Genomic DNA, 21,373 nt, shown 5'->3' on the forward strand with positions numbered 1-21,373 from the left:
AGTGTGTAAGACAAGCAGTGAGGGAACAATGGAAGGACGTGGTGACACCTAGCAGGGCAGGAGTCAGGGGTCAGGAGAGCCATGGAGATAGGGATAAGACAGGGGCACAGGAGAAAGCCTCGCACAACCTTGGGTCACATGGGATGAGATGTGGGGGTGTCCCACCTGACAGGGGAGCCAGCACCCCTCCAGGGGTTCCCACCAGTCTTACTCTTGACCCGGGTCTTCCCTCCACTTCCGAACACTGCTGCCCCACAGAGCTTATGTAGTCAGCCACTCCCAGAGCTGCAGACATGGACATCAGTCCTGGGAGACCCAACAGTCATGACAAACATACAGACAACATGCACTGCTGACCTCAGGAGAGCCACAGGTACCTGAAGTGGCTACACATGACAAGGCAATTTGGCAAAAAAAAAAAAAAGTTCAAAAACAATCACCAAAGTCCTCCTAGGGAACATGATTACAATTTATTAGCACATTCTGTGGCATCAACATTTTCAAAAGCATCAGTAGAAGTATTAAATATAAAATCAATATGTATATTTCCCTCCTCACCCTCAGAAAACAGAACAAAAAATACAAACCCAAAACCCCAAACCAGCAAAGGCATGATCTGAAGTGTGATTCTGTACAGGCCCGCAGGGCAGGCGGGCCGCCTACTGCCACATCTCCACATAGTTGGCCGGGAAGAGCCCGTACAGGCGCTTGCACACGCTGCGCTGCCAGCCTTCCTCATGCATCATTTCTATGTTGCTGATGATGTCATCAGGGTCAAAGGAGATTTCGTCACCACGCGCTGGGAAAAAAGCAAAGAGACAGACACAAATGGAAAACATTTCCAGGGGGGCTGGGAGGAGCATGCAGCAAGAAGAAGGAGGCAGCCACAGCCCGTGTAAGGCTGGGATGCACAAATGTGAGCGGCGTCTTCCAAAAACATCCACCCTGGCCAGACACTGTTTTTGAGAAATGGCCAGGATGGGTGGGAACTCGCCTTCCTTCCCACCTTCACTGGGGGAGTGAGGGAAGGGTGCCACCACTGACAGGGCACAGGGGGACGAGGACATGTAGGAGGGGTGGTCAGGGTGGGTGGTTCTGAACACAGGAAGGGGTCTAGAAAGAAGCCCAGGTGACGGGCTGGAACACAGGTCACGGGATGAACTCAAACATATGTACAGATGCCAAAATATCAGAGAACCCATTGAAGAATAAATAGAAACATGTGTGCTGCTGGGCATGGTGGTGCACATTTGTAATCCTAGCAGTCGGGAGGCTTACACAGGAGGATCACATGGCACAAGTTCAAGGGCTACATAGTGAGTTTAAAGCCAGCATCAACTCTATTTCAGGTGATAAAAAGGTTTTATCACTTGAATAGAGACCCTGCCTCAAAAGAAAAAAAAAGCAAGAGAAATGTATAGATAGGGGAATAAATAATAGCAGGTGCAGAAAGGCCACGCTCTGCCTTTGACCGCCCCCACTCAGCGGGGAGGAGGAACTGGGAAGCTACTGTCAGGGAAGGCCAAGTGAGGCTGAGAGAAGACAGGACCTGGGGGGCTCACCATAGCGCCTCGCAGTCATCAACTGCTACTGGAGTGGTGTGGATTGGCAGGTGATAGTGACCAATGCCACAGAAATAACATACAGGGTAGGGCAGGGATTTATCTCAGTGGTGTAAGCACCTGCTTGGCAAGTACAAGGTCAGGAGTTCGATCCTGGGTACCACAAAAAAGACAACTCAGCACAGGGAGGCACCGAATTGTATCTGTGGCCTTCCTACCATGCGAGCACCAACTCTGCTGGGCCCTGGCCAACTGTGGAAGGACACGGCCCAGGAACAGGGCCAAACAGGACCAACGCCGAGGGGTGTGTCATGTGCACAAGTGACCTCCCAGAGGGTGGAGAGTGCTGGAAGTACTCATATGAGACCCTGGATGTCCTAGACATGCACAGTGCAGTTTTCGAGTTTTGTTTTCTGTATTTTTGTAATACTAGGGAGGGAATGGGGGCCACCTGCAGGCGTTTCACAGAGCTACATCCCCAACACATCTATTTCTTTGGAGACAGGGTTTTGCTAATTCACCCAGACAGGGTTCAAATTTGCATTCCCCTGTTTTGGTCTCCCAAATAGCCAGGATTTCAGGTACGTGCCATCACATCAAATGGGGTTTTTAGGGGCAATGGGGACCTTGCAGGTCCCCGATGGATCTGAGAATAAATGTAATTGAAGTGGTTAAGTGCATGAGTTTGTACATGCACACATGCAGAAAATTAGGACCTGGTTGAGACATGAGAGTCCTTGTCACTGTACTGGGAGTTTTTCTGTAACTGAAACTATTTCAAAATAGAAACTGCAGCATCACTGGAAAAGTCAGATTCTTAGGGGCTGAGCTGGCAGGAACAAAGGGCAGGAAGTTGCTCAGGCGCCTCACCAGCCTGGTAGTCCTAAAGTGCGATGGCTGTGATGCCCAGGTCGTTCTCATACTCGTCATAGGTGTTCTCTTCTGAAAGGAAATGGGGACAGTTGAGCAGCAGCTGGTACCCACCTGTACCTCCCCACTGTAACTGCTTTTCACACAATGATTCCCAAGATTTGGGGCAGAGCACTTGCTAGCAAAAAATCTCAGTGAGTGAGCTCCACTCTGAGGGCAGCAGGAGAGAGGAAAGGAGGCACCTCCTGGAAACTCAAGAGAAGACTCCAGCTTTCAAGAGCAAGTCCATGGACTCCCAGCTCTGCCATCACCCAGGGAACATGGCTCTCATGACCATTTTGAGAGTATAACTTTTAAAATGCAAAATATCTAGCATCATCAGGGAAGTGAATAAGAGAAGGGACAGGGCAATCAATGCCTGTGACGCTGTCAAGGTAAGAGGCCTCCCCCCCCGTCACGTGGGTTCTCAGCCCAAGTGGCTCCTGCCCTCCATACCGACCACATTACCACATTGCTCCATGTGGGATAAGGGGTCTGTGCTGGACCTGGCGTACTACAGGAAACCTCAGTATTAAAGGACAATAAGCAAAACTGCAGTGTTCACCTAGATCAGGGGCAGAAAACCTTTTGGAGACCAACTAACTACTCAAACTGTAACACAAAACCCACTTATGTATCACAAAGTGATAATGCTGTAATTAAACCTGAATACCGAGGTTTTAGTTTACAAAAATAACCTAATTCAACGCTGGGTTTCTGGCGGGACTTGGATTGTGAGCCAACAGAGAGGGCTCTGCGCATACCCACTGCAGCAGGCATGCTATAGGTTCACCACACTGACCTAAGTGAAACACCTGCACCATCTTCAAGCCGCAGAAAATGTCACCTTTAAGGTTGTCCTGCAGCAGACAGGTGCTTGATGTCCAGAGGAAATGCCACAGTAACAGAAGCCCGTTTCCTGACTCCAGACCTATCCCCAGGTTCCCTGTATCCCAGAATACCAGGGACCTTCCCAGGACCACTGCTGCCACTGGAGACCACTGTGCCTAGGGCCATTCTAACAGGGAAACAAAGAGTTCGGGGGTGGGGGGTGTGAGCAGACAGGAACCCTGAACACATTCTTCATGGGGAATAATGCTGGGTGGGATCTCTCAGAGAGCCCCATTCCCAGGAAGGGCATGGGAGTGTGGGCACAGTACCTGCTTGATAGTGGCCAGAGGGTTTGGTGGTGTCCTAGATGGCTTCCGGATCATAGCCCAGGCTCTGCTAACTGCTGGCCTGTGGGAAGGTAGTTTGTGGCCTCTGCACTGTACACATGCTAGGGCTCACTTTCACTTGCAGGACCTCTGCGTTCAAGGAGGCTGCATCCTGAAAAGGAACAAATGGACATATCCTGTGGCCTGGCTGGCACCTACAAAGTTTACAGCTACACTGTCAATGCCACCTAAGACATGGGGACTTATTTCCTAGCTTCGGCTGGGATTGAGGAAAAGGACACTAGTCAGGAAGGCATCAGTTCAAAGTCCTGACTGACCTCTCATCCAGGGAGCCCCAGTCCTTATTACCCCCAACACTCCCAAATCCTGAAGGGACTGAAGTCCACTCTCCTCACCAGGAACCATACACTCCCCAAACTGCATCCCCAGGGCTCGAGTCATTCCATCCTGAGTTCAAATTAGCCTGTTTGTATTTTAGGTCTCAGGTTTCTGTCCTGTCCAGTGCTGCCTATCAGCACCAGCCAGCAGCTTCTTGTCTTCTAACCAAATCCTCCGCACAGAGTGAGGCAAGGGAACCACCAAAAGAACCATGTTCAAAGACAAAGGTACTCAGAGAAAATACACACCTTATAATTTAAAACTGCGTGACTAAAAAATTTTTTAAATAAAAAAAAACCATATGACTTCTGAGTTCTAACAGGCATCCTGAAGCACACATTAACATTGGCTCCAATGTTTCTGACCAGGTGCCCTCTGTGGGTCACAAAAAACAAGGCAAGTGGTCAGGAATGGCACTTGCAGGATGCTGCTGGGAGGCCTGGCTTTCTCTGGATTTGGGAGTAAGACCAGGAATACCCAGGCCCGGCCCTGTGCATCTCCATAGCTTTCACGGGTCTGTAACCTCCCTGTGTCTTGAGTCCTCAGCAGTTGCAATTCACTGACACAAAGTGCTATTTAGATAAAAGAGTAAATGTGCAGCCCAGAGTGGCTATGGGGGAAACAGGAAACAGGACAAGGGCCACAGTGGAGGGGGAGCCAGGAGCTGTCAGGCAGGTTAGCATCTGAGGGACAAAGCAAGATCGCAGGTCTGTGAGAGGCACCAATGTGGCACAGAAGGGAGGTGTCTGGGAACACACCATCAGAGCCACAGGAGTGACACTGGTGGTGGCGCCTCAGTGCCAAAGGAGGCTGGTTCCCATAAAGAAGTGCAGCCAGCTCAACACACACAGGCTTGTGAAAGAAGACCAACAAAACCAATGTGACTGAGCATTTGGCATCCAGCGACTTACCCAGGGCTGTAGGGAGACAGTGACCCACTCCTCAGCTGGCAGTCTGACTGCAGGGAGGTGCAGAAAGGTAAAGAAGGGCAACGGGGAGGATGCCTCACTCCAAGGATGCCATCCCTGAACCCTGCCACACCACAAGCCCAGTGTGGGCACAGAGCACAGCACATCAAACATCCACACGGGCACTGCAAAAGGTTCAAGACTCCTTCACGAACCAAACAAAAACACCCACCTCATAGATGGGGCTGGAAGGCTGCCTCTCCTCAGCTGAATGAGGAGTGGGGGACTCAGGGGGTGTTTCCTTTTTGGCTCTGGCTTGCTCCTGCAATAGAAAAATAGCAACCAGAAGGTCATGACCGTCTCGATGACACCAGCAACTCAGAAAAGGAAGGTACCTTAGCCTGAAGAATGGGCCTGATGCAACAGCAGACAGTGTCACACATCCTAGAGAAGGAGCTGCTGCAGCAAAGGAAAGTCATGCAGTCAGCAGACCACCTTGAGAGGAAAGACCTCGGCGGCCTGCAGCACTTCGCGGTGCCACGCCTGGAAGATGCACTTCACTGGGCACTAGGCACAATTGCAGTGCTGGCGCTGGCCTATAGTTCGCTGTGGAGTCCTCACTCACTGAGGGGATATAGATGATGAGTTGATGCTGTAGTGGACTAAGGTTCTCAGGGACCATGACGTGAGGGGACTATATTATGAGTGGGAGGAAAGTGTGACTCTTTGGCCGTCATGGATACAATGCAGTAGACAAATAATGCCCCCTGCTCTGATTCCATGGTCGGCCCAATGTCATCATGAGGTCCTCATAAGACAAGGAGGAGTGTGACAGGCAGTCAAGACATGTGAGGATGGAAGCAGAGTCTGGAGTCACACGAGCCAAGAAACGCAAGGGCCTCTAAAAGCTAGAAAAAGGACAGACACACAGAGCCTGCAAAGGAATGCAGCCCCTCTGACACCTCTGGGGATTCCTGAGTGCCACAAGTGAAGAATGTGTTGTTTCAAGCTCAGTGAGGGTGACCTGAAATGGCAGCCACAGGAAACACACTGATGGCCTGCATGCTCCAGGGAGGACTGTGGAGGACACACAGCCAGGGAACCGTAGAGGCATAATCTGAACCCCAGGTGCCCATGGCACACCTCCCCCATGGGACAACGAAACACTGTCTCATTTTGTTGGAAAGCAAAGCAGGCCTGGTCCTCGACAGGTCTCTGCATCGCTGTGGACTAGCCTGACCTGCAAGCATTTGTCACCTGGAATCCTACACAGGTTCAAAACCCAAGGCCTGAGTCCCGGGCAGCCGTGAAGGGCAGGACTGGGCCCACCAGCCTCAGCACCCAGGCCCCTGGCTGCAGGGTAACTGGATCACTTCACAAACACAGCTGCAGGCCGAAGGGCCTACCTCCAGCTCTTCCCAAACCCAGCTGGGTGAGAAGCCTCCTCAACAGCAGCCACCAGACAGTGTGGATTGACACATAGGCTTCTCCTGCCAGGACGCACTGTGCCAACCTGTCTGGGGTGCTCCTAAGTAACGGAGGGGGTCCACGTGAGACTCAGCACACTCCTGGGGAGGAGGGGGGGCCTGTAAACAGAAAAGGACTCAGCAAGCAACCTGCAAAGAAAAGAATATTATGTGTATTTCATTACCTCTGTGTGGGGTGTTCACCCCATTTCGCTCTCAGGATGACTGGGTAGACTCCCTCGAAGCCAGCAGGTTTAGGTTGAGTGTTGAGGTGTGTACTGGCTGGACCCTGGGGCTTCTACAGGGACACAAGGGGTGACACTGTCACCAGTGACATCAGACAGATGTGCCATATGCTACCTCTAAAGCTTTACCCACCCTGCAGGCATTCACAGGTAGCCCTTCTGGGGCTGCATCCTCATGGCCTGTATGAAAGTGTCCACAGAGCCAGACCCTGACCCCAGAACATGTTGAGATGAGCCCCTCGCAGGGTCAGCCTCAAGAGTTCTGCCAGAGGGGCAGGATCCAGCATCTCTGGAGGGGTGGAGGAGTAAGAGAGAACTTGGCATTTGGTCATCAAGGGAGGAGGAAGGGCCATGGCAGAGATGCTGGCAATATCTGAAATGCAGCTAAAACCTGTGTGACCCAGGACCCAGTGTTCAGAACCATCGCAGGTCGTCCAAGGTTTCCAGCCTTGCTGTGGGGATCTCAGCCTCAGTTAGCAGGGCCTCATTTGAACATAACATTCCTCAAATGTAACTGAGGAAGGCTGGGTCCAGTGTAAAGTGGGGTGTAAGGACATGAAAGGCGTTGAGCCAAGAACTATAGGTGCCTTCCAGACTTGATCTCTCCCTCTAGGACACTTGGAACTTATGTGATCTGCATTTGGCGTGCATAACTATGGGTTCCTAAGTCCCCCACCATGGACCTGAGCTGGCTGGCCAGTTTTGTTTAACCTGAAGCTCAGCACAGTTGGGGATCAGAGCCATACACAGGTCACTTTACGGTTAGATAGACGCAGCCTCCCCTAAACCAGCAGTGCAAATTCCCAGTACCTGAGAGAGTTCTGATCCATTGGATACCTAAGGAAAGGGACCACCATGCATGCTAGCCACTTGCCATGTATTGTGGTACCAACTGAGTGTGCACTAGTTGGTCTACAAGGACAGACCAGGTATGTGGAGGCCATGCAACTGCAGAAGGACAAGGCATAATGACAATGACAGGTAGTTGAAGAAAGCAAGTCCTGCTTTTGTACAAAACTGATGTAATGAGAAATACTTGCCTTTCATATTTGCTTGGTTTGCCTGAGAAATACTGGGATGATAAACAAAGTACTAATACAAAATAGTTGAATAGGAGGAGGCAGGACAAGAATATGGAAATCTTATCTAGAAGCCAGGGGAGACAGATAAACCAGAAGGAAAGTGGAGGGATTCTTTTATCAGAATCTTATGGCCTGGCATTCCCCACCTATGAGGATCCTGGCTGTCCTGTGGAGTGTAACTGGAAATCCATTATGGCAGGAGCCAGCCTTTGTGTGCACTGCCTATGCTCACTTTTGCCAAGCACATGCAGCCCCTCTGTGACAACTGGAAAGATGCCACTGAAGACATTCCAATAAATTCCTGGAGGACCTTAGAGGTACTTAGACTTCACCATCTTGACATCAAAGGTTGAGTAAATGGGCAGACCACACTTCTTCCATCTGCACAGAGACTGGCCTGTGTCCTTTGTCTGCCCCACAATTGATTTAAGACCAACGCTTTTGTTTCCTCACATCATATCCTGTATAATCATGCCATCAACTCCACTGGAACCATGGACCTGCAGGACAAATGGCAATGCCCTGCCCCATTACCAAACACTTGTCACCTGCTGTAGTGTCCAGTAACTTGGTGGCAGTGCCTGATGTTTTGTGATGGCAAATTTCACTCCTGTACTCACTTAAAAATTTTCTTCTCTCTCATTGGGCAGAAAGAGCTCCTCTCTGTGTCATCAGCCACTACTGTGTCCTCCTTCCTCCACAGGAATGGAAGCCATGTCTGAGAATACCATGCTGTAAAGTTATATTTCCCATACACCAATGGCAGAAGCAGGAGCCACTGAAAGGTGTGTGCAGAAATCAGGGTTCAGCATGTCCCAGGAACTGGGATTCTCCTCCTTGGCTCCTCAACTTCAGGCTAGGTCACAATACAGACCGTCATCTCCAGGGCAGACTCCATGCCAGTGGAGGTTAGAGGTCTTGGAGTTGGTCAGTGTGTAAGTTTAGGGAAGAGGTATCTGTACTCTCAGGCCATCTTTATGGTAAGGCTTCTTTTAGCACAGTCTGCAACCCCCTTTGTGTCTGCTTTCCGGTCTCCACTGGACATTCTATAGATCTGATGTCCCCTGATCACCCTCTCTTGCTTTGGCAGCAGAGACAACTCCCTCCCACCACGCAGGAGGCAAGGACACAGTCTTGACTCTGCCACTGATTTGGTGAGAACCACACTACACACAGGACTATGGAACACAGGTGTCATGGAACTGTGGTCCAGGAAAGGAAAAGAAAAACTGATATTTTCTATCTGCCATTGTAAAGTGCCACACATGGGGTGACCTACATTACAGAAATTCATTTACCTTTCCATGCAGCTTGTCCTGGATTCCTCTTCTGACCAGAACACCAGGCACACTGGAAGAGGTCCTCCCACGGATTGCATTGGAGTGGACCATTGTTAGATGCCCATATGATGGACCCTAGATGAAGCATCAATGAGCAGCCTTTAGGATTCATCAGTTGGTTTTTCTATTAATCTGTCCTAGGACTAAGTGGCTTACCTGGGAGTCTAGTAGGCAGCATGCAGACATAGAACTTTCCATGCCAACAGTCTCAGTATAGACTTGTAGTGGTCTGTGACACTCTGATGACTCTGAAGGCAAGATAATATGGCAGCTGTGGGCACTGATTCTTCCTCAGATTTTCAAGGGCAATGCTACCAACCTTAGAGATGAAACAGTCCTCACATTAAGCAAAGATTTACTGTTTAAAATGTCTTTGTTCTACTGTCTCAAGGCCTTGCCCATTTTTGTACTTCTTTTGCCTCAGCACTTTCCTGCACTCCACAGTATGTTAAGGACCCAATAAATACTGACTGAAGAGAAGTATTTGTTTTAGTCACAAATACTTCTGATCTTCCCAGAACACTGCAAACTACATTGTATTGTCTCTTTTATTTTATTCTTTGTCATAAACTCATCTATAAGATTAGGAGACTGAACAGCTCCCAATATCCCTCTCCAGATAGACCACATCTGAAGTATGGCTCTAGGAGTCAGTATCTGCATTTGGGGATCATCAGCTAGTCCCTAATATAAGAAAACCCCAGGAAGTGTCATATTACTTCCCTGAGCATCTCCAACCTGCAGCAAAGAGAAGCGAATACAAACAGAGCTTAAGGACTTGAGGAATTGCAGAGACAGGTGGAGGTGCCATACTTGGCAGGATCTGGGCACAGAGAATAGGGGTCACCTCAGAGTGCACAGTCTCTCCAGAACTATGAAGGGCTCAACTTGTGAGGGACGCGTCACTCAGCCTCAAGTTGGGGGACAATCTTCACACCCTCGTGCTGGGAGGGCAGTTTTCAGGGTCTTATGCTGGGACATGCTTTACCACAGCCTTATGCTAGAGGATGCTCCATACAACCTTAACCTGGAGCATGCTTGGCACATCCTCAAGCTGGATGACATTGCGCAGAGCCTCACCTGGGGGACACACTACACTGTCTCAGGCTGGGGAGTGGGCCACACAGATGTGTGAGGGGTGAGCAAGGGATAATGAGACAGAAGATGACCTGGTTCTCTTTCTTCTATAACAGTGGCAGGGCTTGTTGGTTTGGCCAGCAGCATATTCTGCTGTTATCTCTAAGGTCACTTCACTGCTACTCTCTGGACTTCCCTGACAGCAGGTACTTCTTCATGTGTGCCATTCCAGATGCTGCTGCTAGAGCAGCAGAGAAGCCTTCTTAATGTGGTTGAGATCACACAGGGCTCCTGGCCCATTATTAATATGCCCAGGCCTTACAGAACTGTGATGAATACAACAAGTCCTCCTGAAATTTCCCCACTTCCAGTCTCATCATGCTCATGGAGACATGACAGCTGTCAAACAGCTGCCACCATAATAACCATGACTGTTCTGGATACCTCATACCTAACCTGGGCAGTGTCTAATGTCAGTGGGCTTGAATTTAAGCCAAACAGTAGAATTGAATTTTGCCCAATTGTAAGCTGAGAGTCAGACCAATCACAAGCTTGAATTGGAACCCACAACAGGCCTGCAACTACTACATATGCATTTCTTTTTTCATAGTCAGATTGGGCTAGGAGGGCTCCTAGAAGTGTACTGATCCGTGTACTGCAGCCAAGCCCTATTCAAACACAGCACCACTCCAGTAACCTTGCACAAGTTTATTTGTGATTTACTTCTCAGGAAGTGTGGGTATAGAAGACCCTATAAATCTACTCAGGATTCTTACCCTGAGCAGTGTGGACAGAGTAAATGCTTTACAAAAAAAGTTGTAAACCGTTTGCTCTGCAGAACTCAAAGACAGCATCAGATGGAGATCAGCAACAGAGACCAACAACTGGGCCAGTGTTGACCAATGTATCCTATAGTAGCTGACAGCAGTAGAGAGCAGCAATGTTGTTTTGTGGCATCTGATATTATCTACTGTCAGCAATGGAACTCTGATCTCATGCATTCTAGGGTATACATCTGTGACACTCGGGATGTGGGCCTTTGCACTCAAAGCTCATGGATGCTAGTAGAGTTGTACTTTGCTGGCTGTGATTTCTTTTTGAGTGAAGCAAAAGAACTTTCAACTTATTGCTGACATGTGGACCTCCTAAGTGGAGAATTCTAGAAGCTCAAAAAGATAAATCTAATACAGATGTGGGGCTGTGGCATATAGCAGCAAAGAGTGTAGTGGGCTTGAGGGGGACCCAAGGATCCCATCTCTGCACTGAAGAAAAAGAGGTAAACGGGCATCTCTGGCTAGCAAGGTCCTTAGACACATGTAAAATGGAACTCACACATGGACTCATTCTAAAGTGACAACAACAAAAAATTTATTACAAGAAAGAAACAGTTGGCTGATCCACAGACACAGATGTCAAGTTAATAAGCAAAGCATACTCACCCATGGGCAGAATGGCTCAGGGATGGACAGCAGGGTAGCACAGAGAAAGAGCCCCAGAAGGGCAGCAGTACTGATCATACTACAGACAGCTCCATCACAGAAGGCATTTCCCTTTTACAGGTTATATAAGAAATTATGTTAATTACAGTTTTTTTCTTCAGGAAGGATTAGGGTCTCTGGATTGAGTGGAGTCCACTGCACAGGCATGACTGTAGAAGTTTATTATCAGATATTGAGCAGATCTGTTGGAATCTTTGTTTGCTCTAGTCTCATCCAGTTTATTAGTGTACCTCAAGTTATTAACTTTAATAAAGAAATGAATCACTAGCTTAACTAACAGACTGATTTACCTTCCTCTCTTATTTACAAAAAGTGCATCTGCCTGTTTTTTCTTTTTTAGATGACTTGAAATTCTTTCCAAAGCTGTTGCAGGAGTAATCAGAAAAGGTAGGCTAGGGGAGAGACTTTCACCATCTTTTTAAAAAAGAGAAAAAAACATTTTAGAGCATGTGTGTGCGTGTGCGTGTGTGTGTGTGTGTGTGTGTGTGTGTGTGTGTGTGTGTGTGTGTGTGTGTTTCTTACTGGGGATGGGAGTCTGGGCTTCATGCACACCAGGTAAGTGCTCCATTATGGAGCTATGTCCCTGGTGCTTTTGAAATCTTGAGATAGGCTGTTGCTAAATTGCCCAAGTGGCCTCAAGCCTGCTATCTCCCTGCTTTAGCTTTCTGAGTAGCTAAAATTATGGACATGCACTGCTATATCTGGCCTAGAATATTATGAAGAATGAAATAAAATGACACCCAGGCAGTGTCTCACAGTGTATTAATCAGCACTAAGTGCCTGTCACTCTTGAGAACCCAAGGAAAAAGTAGGCCTTCTAGGCATGTAGACCATGGTGCCCTCCATCCATCTGAACAAGAGAAAACATCTTGGATCAAGCAGTGCTGGATAGTTGTCCACCCACCTTCACATACTGGAGAAAACCATTAGGGTGAGTAATTTATCTAGAGATAGAAATTCCTTTATAATTAATATCTCTATTGTTGCTTCTGCCCATCAGGCACTATTTAATGTCCTTCGTATCATTTGGGATAAAGGAATCATGCATCTTATTTTTATCTAAATAAGAGACTTCTATAAGATACTTTGAGACCAGGACTTCAGGGAGGGAGTCAATATGGTAACTATTTTTGGGTCGGAAATATCTGGTGGTGAAATACTATTCTGCTTAAATGGTTATGTTTTGATCTGCCCTGTTTCGCTGTTATGCCCTCTTTTTTCTCAATCTCCACTCCATTATTTACTTTTTTATTTTTATCCATTTAATTAAAGGGAAAAATATAGCAGGATATAATATAGTAACCCACTTTGACTTTCTATTATCTCGATTTGAAGCCCTGTACTATTCTCACCATCTTGTTTTTGACTGAGGTTCCTCTATTCTGTTTTGCTGGATAGTATCAGGTTCGAAAGTTTAGGCATCAGCTGAGAAGACAATGAGATTCATTATAACACCCATTCTCGTTGACTTTTATCTACTTTTGAAGACCTACAATATCTCCAATGTTTTGGTTTTGTCGGTCTTATTCTTTACGGTTTTGTTCAATTGTATTACAACTAATGATATAGGTAATTCTATTAGAAATAGCGGGAGGCATTAGGGTAACCATTGTTGATCACCTTGTATTATGTTTTTATATTATCTATTATATCCACCCTTTTGACTTGACCGATTCTGTTCTGTTATGTCACATTTGGTTTTACTCTCTTCCAAAAAAGCAATAAGAACCGTGGGAGCAATGAAACCCAAAATGTGTAATAGTCACTGTACAAAAGAGAGGAAAAGAAAGTGCTCTAAACTATATAACTGCATGTATATTTAAATGTATAAGATAGAAAATGATATCACAGAGTTTTATTGGATCATTGAACAGAACTGTTTGCAGTATCATTGTTGGAATGTCCACTCTACAAGCTTTAATTTTGTGACTTGAACAATTATTTCTAAGATGGCAATATGTAATCCATTAACTAGTGATTTCCTACTGCGCATTTTTTTCTTCTGTAAATCTGTATAACTTGTACCCCTTCACTGTTTTTTTTTCTTTCTTTTCTTTTCTCCTTAAATAAAAAAAAAAAAAGATACTTTGAGACCTAATTCCATCTCTTGGAATTTTCTTTTTTCTTTTGAAAGTAGTAAAATACAAGACAGAACAAAGCCAATCGAGACAATTCAGTGAAATTGGTATAGAACTTCATAGCAAGATACCAGGATAACAATAATAAGTACCATAGTATATCTTGTTATCTCCATAATAGTTGTCCATTCAATTAGGCAAAATCAAACCCAAAACAGAACAATATAAAACCTGCCAAAACAGAATAGTGAATAGAGCAAAAACAATTAACCAGATCAAAGCAAAACAGTGGAAACAATATTTGCCTTCAAAGAGAAAATAGAAGGAAATCCCCCATTTTGCTATATTGCATATTGTCATTCTCCTAAGACATGCTCAGGCCTCTGGCCCCAGGTCAGCGCAATCAACCCAACAATACAAGCATTTACTTGCTTTATGTTTCTTAGTTGCTTTCAACTCTGGCTGTCCTCCACACCATCCAGTTGTTAAATGGTGTGTGGGGGGGATGGAACATTTGATTATCAGCCTGTGCAGGTGGGCTCACGGAAGACACTGACTTGTTCTCTCCATGGTGCACCTGTTGCTTGCTCACGCCACAGCCAACAAGCCAGGGAGGAGGGCTTGTTGTTTCTTGCTTGGCCCCCCAAGTTCCAACATGGCTGGATCTCAGGAGACGCTGACTTGTTCTTGGAATTTTCCACTATAACACTCTCCAAAATTTCTCAGAAATTTTCTGGACAATTTCAAATGATCTATTAAATCTTTACCTGCCCTAAATTGGCACTGCCCACTCTGATACTGGGTAAATTTTACATCTGTTCTGAAATTTTCACAGAACCAGTGTTTGTTTTTATCAACAGGGAAGCTATTTTAATAGCCTGAGGAAGACACAGCACCACCTTTGACTCAGTGTGATTGCTGAGCAGCATTTGCTCACTGATCTCTCAATCTGAAGAGGAAATTATTTTGGTGAAGGCAAACTGTATATATCTTCTTCATCAGGAAAAGTATAACATAGGTTTTATTATACTACTTTTTGCTGCTGAATGAGAAGAAAAAAAAGGCAAATAGCTTCCGTTTTCACCTGGTTTTTACAAAGTAAGCATCTGAAAAAATCAGTTTACAAAACACGAGTTTACATCAACAGTTAAGCTGCTGCTGCTGCTCAAATGTTGGAGGATGGCTGGCCTTTAGCTGCAAGGAACTTGGGGTGGATCATTTATTCACATAAATGTGGACAGAAACCACTAAGCAATAGTGAAATAGGGGCTCATTCTTCATGTTAGTGTGCACTTGCATTTTCAAAAGATTAGGCCCCTTTTTGGTTGGAAAATAGTTAAGTTTCATCTTCATCTGCCAGTCAGAAAAGCAGAATGTCTTAATATGGCAAACAAATGAGTGAAGTTCCTTGAAAAATACTGATTGAACTATGGGTCTGAGAAGGCTGTAGAACGAAAAGGCTTGGTTGCATGGATGTTAGTGCAGTAATATTACAGTATTTTCACATTCATAGGCATTTTTTCACAGAATAACTTTTAATGTTTTTTAAAATGAAAGTCAGATCTCAGAAGAGCTGTAAGAATTAGAGTGCCAGCAGCATATGACCTGTGAATCAATTTAATTCATGTAATTATAATTCCTAACCAGTATAGGAAGACAACATTTACAATGATCAAATGAAATAATTTGAAATTTTCTAATTTTTTAATATAGGGTCTTGTTATGTAGTGCAGGCTGGCCTTGAACTTGCTTATGTAGCTCATGGTGATCTTCCTGACTCAGTCTCCCAAGTTCTGGGATTATAGGCATGTAACACCACACTTGGCCCAAATTAAATAATTTGAAAGATTCTAGAAGGTTCTTTCAATTTCTCCATTTGCTAATATTCCTAAAATCTCACTGCATTATTTACTTTCCTATTGTTGGGACAAAATGACTGATACAATTTGAAAGGAGGAGAGATATATTTTGGTTCATGGTTTCTGAGAATTCAATTTATGGTCACTGGCTCCAAGGCAAACACATAGTGAAATGGTGTGGTGGAGCAAAGCTGCTCAATTCATGGCAGCCAGAAAGCAGAAGGTGAAAGAAGGTGCCAGAGACAAGAATTCCCCTTCCAGGTCACACTCCCTAGAAATCTACCACTCCAAAGAGGTCCTATTCCCTAACAGCACATTTGACTATGACTCATCAATTGATTAATCCACTGAACAGTATAGCGCACCCTCTCAACCATGACTCAGTCACATTCCAAAAGCTCCACTTGTGAATATATGAAACTTTTGGGGGAACATTTCAAGCTGAAACCACAAGTGGGGTATTTTCATTTAGATTTAAATTCTTTCCCCACAACCAACTCATGTGCTAAAGACTTAGTTACTAGTTAATGAGCCTCTCCTTTTCTCCTCTAACCCTTCTCTCTCGCCCTCCCTGTCTCCTCCTCCTTCCAGCTGCCATGAGCTGAGAGGTTTTTCTCCATCATGCCCAACTGCCATGATGTGTCTGTCTTGGAGGCACCCAAATATGGACCAAAACCTGTGAAACTATGTGCCAAATTACATAGTCCTCCTCTAAGTTGTTTCTCTCAGATATCTGGTCACAGCAACAAAAACTTTATACATTTATCATTAAAATTAATTTGTTTTGAACTCTTCATTCTTTAAACACTCTACCATTTGTTTTAATTTCTTCTGAACTCAGTGGAAGATAGAGGGCTCTAGGTCCCTGGAAAATCCTAACACTTAAGGGTACTGGCCAGGAACTGTGTGGTAACACACAGGATGGATGATGGTGAACAAAGGGACTCAGAAGACCTTGTAGAAACTGGGAGCATGGAGTCTCAGTACATGGGCAGTTTTTTGTTCCCACTTTCCCTGCCTCTGAACATTTAACATACTGCACATCTAAAAGAACAGTCAGATGAATTTTCACAGACATCAGCTGTTGGAGACCACTATGAAGCGAAGCAGCTGTGAGCAAGATTGAAATTTTACTAATTGGCTTTCTATATTTATCTGTGAGTCTGTCCTGGGCCTAGACCCCTTGCCTGGCAATGGGAGTTGATTCATAGTAAGTGAACCTCTATGAATCACTGGTCCTGGCTGAGGCCTGTAGTGGCCTGTGAGGCCAGAGATACCTCAAAGGGCAAGATAAGGTCATATCTGTAGACACTCTGGCTTCAACCCCAATTAACAAGGTAGAGACTACAGCTGCAAAGATTACTCCCACAGTCTCACTTCTACCATGTCTTCATGATAATACAGTGCTACTGAATTGACTTGATTCATGACTTGGAGACATCCTTGAAGTGACTCTCAAAGTCCTGCTCATTGCCTGCACTTTCCTCAGTTTCTCCACCCTTTGTCCTTGGTCCTAATATAAGTGGACTAACCTAGAGAATCCTTTGTCTTTACCCTTGAAGCCTCGAGCTTAATTAAAAGGTTTTGACCCTCCCGGAGCCCTAAAAATCATACAATTTGTCTCGTTTTATTTAACCTCCATCGTACACTCATTTGGGAGGACAGAACCCGATAATCAACAACACCAAGATCAACAAATTTGCCAGCTGCTCCTCGGACTTTCTTCCTCACCCTCCTCCACTGGAGTAACTGCCCCATTCTGGCTTCATGGATTTGATGGGAAAGGCTATCATTCTCAGTGCTCTCTAGTTCTACTACGCTGGTGGGTTTCTAGTTCTGAATTTGGGCTAGGGATTTAAGGCTTGGGGTCTATGTTGCTTTCACTTGTAGGTGGCTGCTACTTGTGGTTGCTCTTTCCACAGGTGAGTGACTATTTCTACAGGGAGACACTCATGCCAAGTATGGCCCAGGATGGCAGAGTATGCTTTGAAGCAGTTTGTGTAGTGGCAGGAGCCTGACTACATCAGTCTCAGCAGACTCATCAAAGCTGGAGGGAATGGGTGTGACACATACAATTTGATGAGAAGAGATTCTTTGTAATCTGTTTTTTCCCTCTTTCTCTTCCTTGCTTTTCTCTCCCACTCCCTTTTTACCCTTCCCATTTTAGCATTTTTTCCCTATTTCCCAAAATCTATTATACATTTTGGTCCTTATTTACCTTTTGGTTTCTTACACCAGAGAAACAATGTAATATTTAAACAATTATCTGGTTTATTTAAGAGTAGTTTCACATTGCATATATTTATTACAAATGTCTCAGTTTTATCCTTCTTTATGGTAGATTAGTACTCCATTATATAAAAAACTGACATCTTTATCTATTCATTAGTTGAGGGGCATTTGGCTCTTTCCAAGATTTAGCTATTACAATGCTTGCTTTAGCAGTGCATACACAAGATTCAGCAGTTCTAAACTGGGCTACTATAAACATGGATGTGCATGTATTGCTGTGATGTGATGTTCTTAATTCTTTTGGAAAGATACGAAGGGGAATAGATGGGTCAAATGGAACCCCTAGTTTTAATTTTTTGGGAAAACTCTACACTGATTTCCACAGTGCTTGTACTAGTCTATACTCCACCAACAGTAGAGAAAAGTTCCTTTTTCCCTACGGCCCTGCCAACATTTGTTATTGGTTGATTTCTTCATAGTATCTATTCTTTCTGGAATGAGATGGAATCTCTGCATTAATTTGCATCTCTCAAGTGACTAGCAATGTTGAATATTTTCCATAAATTTATTTGTCATTTTTACTTCTTCATCTGAGAAATATCTATTCATTTCACATTTTTGGATACTGTCTTTAAATTTAAATTTGGGGGAGGGTCTGATTATTTTGAGTTCTGTGGGTTGCCTTTTCACTCTGTTGGTGGTTTCTTTTGCTGTGCAAAAGCTTTTTAATGAAATCCCAGTAGTCGATTCTTTGTGATGCTGCTTACTGGAATGGGGTTTTGTTCATAAAGTTTTTCCTACACCTACATCTTCAAGAGTTCTATCTATTCTATTTTCCAGAAGATGTAGTGTTTGTTTTAATATTTAGATCTTTGATCCATTTTGATTTTTGTGTAGTACATGGTGAGAGAGATGGGTCTAATTTTAATCTTCAGTATGTGGAAAGCCAATTTTTTCCAACACCATTTATTAAAGAGGCTTTCTTCCAGTGAAGATACTTGGTCCTTTTGTCAAAAAAAAAAAAATGACTGAATGTGTTTGAATCTGTTTCTGCATCTTCCAATCTGTTCCACTATCCTTTATTTTTTTTTTGCCAGCACCATGCTGTTTTTATCAGGTAGCTTTGTAGTTTAAATTTAAGTTAATGATTGTGATGCTCCTTGTCTTGCCTTTGTTGCCCAGAAAAGTTTTTGTTATTTTAAGTCCTTTCTGACTCCAAGTGAATTTTAGGACCACTTTCTCTATGAGTTATAGTATTGGTATTTTTATTGCAAGTACATAAAATCTGTATAACAATTTTGGAAATATAATCATTTTCACTACATTGGTTCTGCCTACCCAGCAACAAGGGCTATCTTTTCATTTTTGATATCCTCATTGCATCTCTCAAATGATTAGCAATGTTGAATATTTTCCATAAATTTATTTGTCATTTTTACTTCTTCATCTGAGAAGTATCTATTCATTTCACATTTTTGGATACTGTCTTTCAATTTAAATTTGGGGGAACATCCATGAACAATTTCCTCCTTTTCCAGAGTACCATAGTTTTCAATGCAGAGGTCTTTTACTTCCTTCATTAGATTGACTTGGTATTCCGCTATAAGACTGAATTTGATTATTAAATCTAGAAGTCTTTTGGTAGAGTTTTTTGGGTCTTTTATGTAGAGTACCATGTCATACATAAATAGTGATAATTTAACTTCTTCTTTTCTTACCCTATTCCTTTTCTTTTCTTAATTGCTCTGGCTGTTTCAGAACTACATTGAGTAAGAGTGGTGACAGGAGAAATCCTTGTCTTGATCCTGATTTTATTTATTTATTTATTTTTCATTTAAAAGGAAAAAAAGAAAAAAAAACAAAACAAAACAGTATAAGGGTACAAGTAGAGTGAAAGTTTCAGTTTTTGATCATTTAATATGATGTTGGCTGTTGGTTTGTCATAGATGACTTTTATCAGATTGAGATAAGGATCACCTATTCCAATTTTCTGTAGGTTTTTTTTTTATCATGAATGGATGTTGGACTTTGTCAAATGCTTTTTCTGATTCTGTAGCAATGACCCTTTGATTAATGTAAAGTGTTACACTTATTGATTTTAATATGCTGAACCATCCCTGTATCATTGGGTCATGATGTATAATCTTCTTGATAATTTGCTACATGTCGTTTGCCAATTTGCTACATTTCGTTTGCCAGTTATTGAGGATTTTTGCACCTGTTTATTAGGGAGATTGGTTTATAGTTTTCTTTTTTGGATGGATGCTCTTTGGTTTTGGTATCATAGCAATGCTTGCTTCCAGGAGTGAGTTTGGGAGTATTGCTTCCCTTATTTTTTGTATTTTCTTAGTTTCAACTGCATTAATTTTTGCTCTGATCTTTACAATTTTTCCCTTGTATAAGCTCTGGATTCGACTTGATCCATACCCTCCAATAAAATGCTGAATGGAAAGGAAGGTTAGCAGCTTTTCTCGGCTTACACCAAGAAAAAGCTTTCAACATTTCACCATTTTGTTGCTTGCTAATGGGTTGCTTTGTTAAGTGTCCTTTATCAAAGTAAGAATGTTTCTTTCTACATAGTGTTCTAAGAGATTTTTCACATTTTCAATTTTAAAGATGCAAAATTGATAGTCTCTAAACTTATAGGAATAGTTATAATTTTCCTTTAATGTTTATGTATGGATTATGTTAGTTATATAATGTTAGAACAAGCCTGACTCCTGGAATAAACCAACTTGTGCATATGGTGTTATCCTTGATACATTCTGAGGTTGTTCAGTGTTTTTGTTCTGGATTACTGAGTGTCTGTTCATGAGTGAAATCAGGCTTTTTGCAAATGTACTTACCAGGCTTTGAAATGAAAGTCAAACAGCCTTATGAGTTTGAGAAAGCATTAGTTTCTATGCCATTGTAACAAATTACCACAAATTCTGTGGCTAAGAGCAAGGTTGAAGTCTGACTGCATTCTCAATGGGCCAAAACTAAGGTATCTGTTGGGGTGCACTGCTGTGGGCTTTAGAGCCAACTCTTCCCTCTTCTTTTAGTGTCTACATCCTTGGTTCAGGGTCCCACTTGTCCTCAAAGCCAACTGCTCAAATTCTGTTCCCTTTGTTCACAGCAGGCAATGCTCTGCTCCTAAGGACCCAAGTGACTGCTCTGAACTGATCTTTAACTTCCACCACATCTGGAATTTCCCTTTTGCCTTGTGAAGTAATGAATTCACCCACCCAGCAATCAGGATGTGAATATCCTTGGGGGAACCATAACTCACCAACTGGGCAGTATGTGATAAGACTGGCTTTGCTCTTTCAATATCACATAGGATTCTTGAATAAACTTGCAGCCTAATCTTTATGAGGATTTTAATTATGGATTATCTTTTTGTTATAAGCTTTTTTATTAATTCTGATATCAGTTAATTTTTTTCCATTCAAAAGAATGAAAACATTACAGGACTTCAAAACCAAATAATAGGAAATAAACAATGGTTACTATAATATCTCATTTTCCTCAAAAAATTTGTTTATACCATCACACATAACAAAATCAAATAAAACACA

The 21,373-nt window shown here is 43.8% G+C and overlaps 1 long non-coding RNA gene across 3 annotated transcripts; it reads right to left on the reverse strand.

Moving 5' to 3' along the window:
- Positions 1-448: 448 nt before the first annotated feature.
- Positions 449-5,731, reverse strand: LOC100714023 (uncharacterized). 3 transcript variants are annotated; one of them, XR_010040836.1, is made up of 5 exons: positions 5,168-5,731; positions 4,939-5,059; positions 3,632-3,800; positions 2,433-2,504; positions 449-799 (listed from the first exon to the last, which is right to left on the reverse strand). It is a non-coding gene; the product is annotated as an uncharacterized LOC100714023 (long non-coding RNA). The 3 variants fall into 3 exon arrangements; XR_010040835.1 differs by having other exon boundaries at positions 4,939-4,985; positions 5,168-5,724; XR_010040834.1 differs by lacking the exon at positions 4,939-5,059 and having other exon boundaries at positions 5,168-5,714.
- Between the last annotated feature and the right edge of the window lie 15,642 nt (positions 5,732-21,373).

The sequence above is a fragment of the Cavia porcellus genome, unplaced genomic scaffold, assembly GCF_034190915.1.
Source record: "Cavia porcellus strain 051 isolate PalLab524CR breed Dunkin Hartley unplaced genomic scaffold, mCavPor4.1 scaffold_18, whole genome shotgun sequence".
Classification (NCBI taxonomy): Eukaryota; Metazoa; Chordata; class Mammalia; order Rodentia; family Caviidae; genus Cavia; species Cavia porcellus.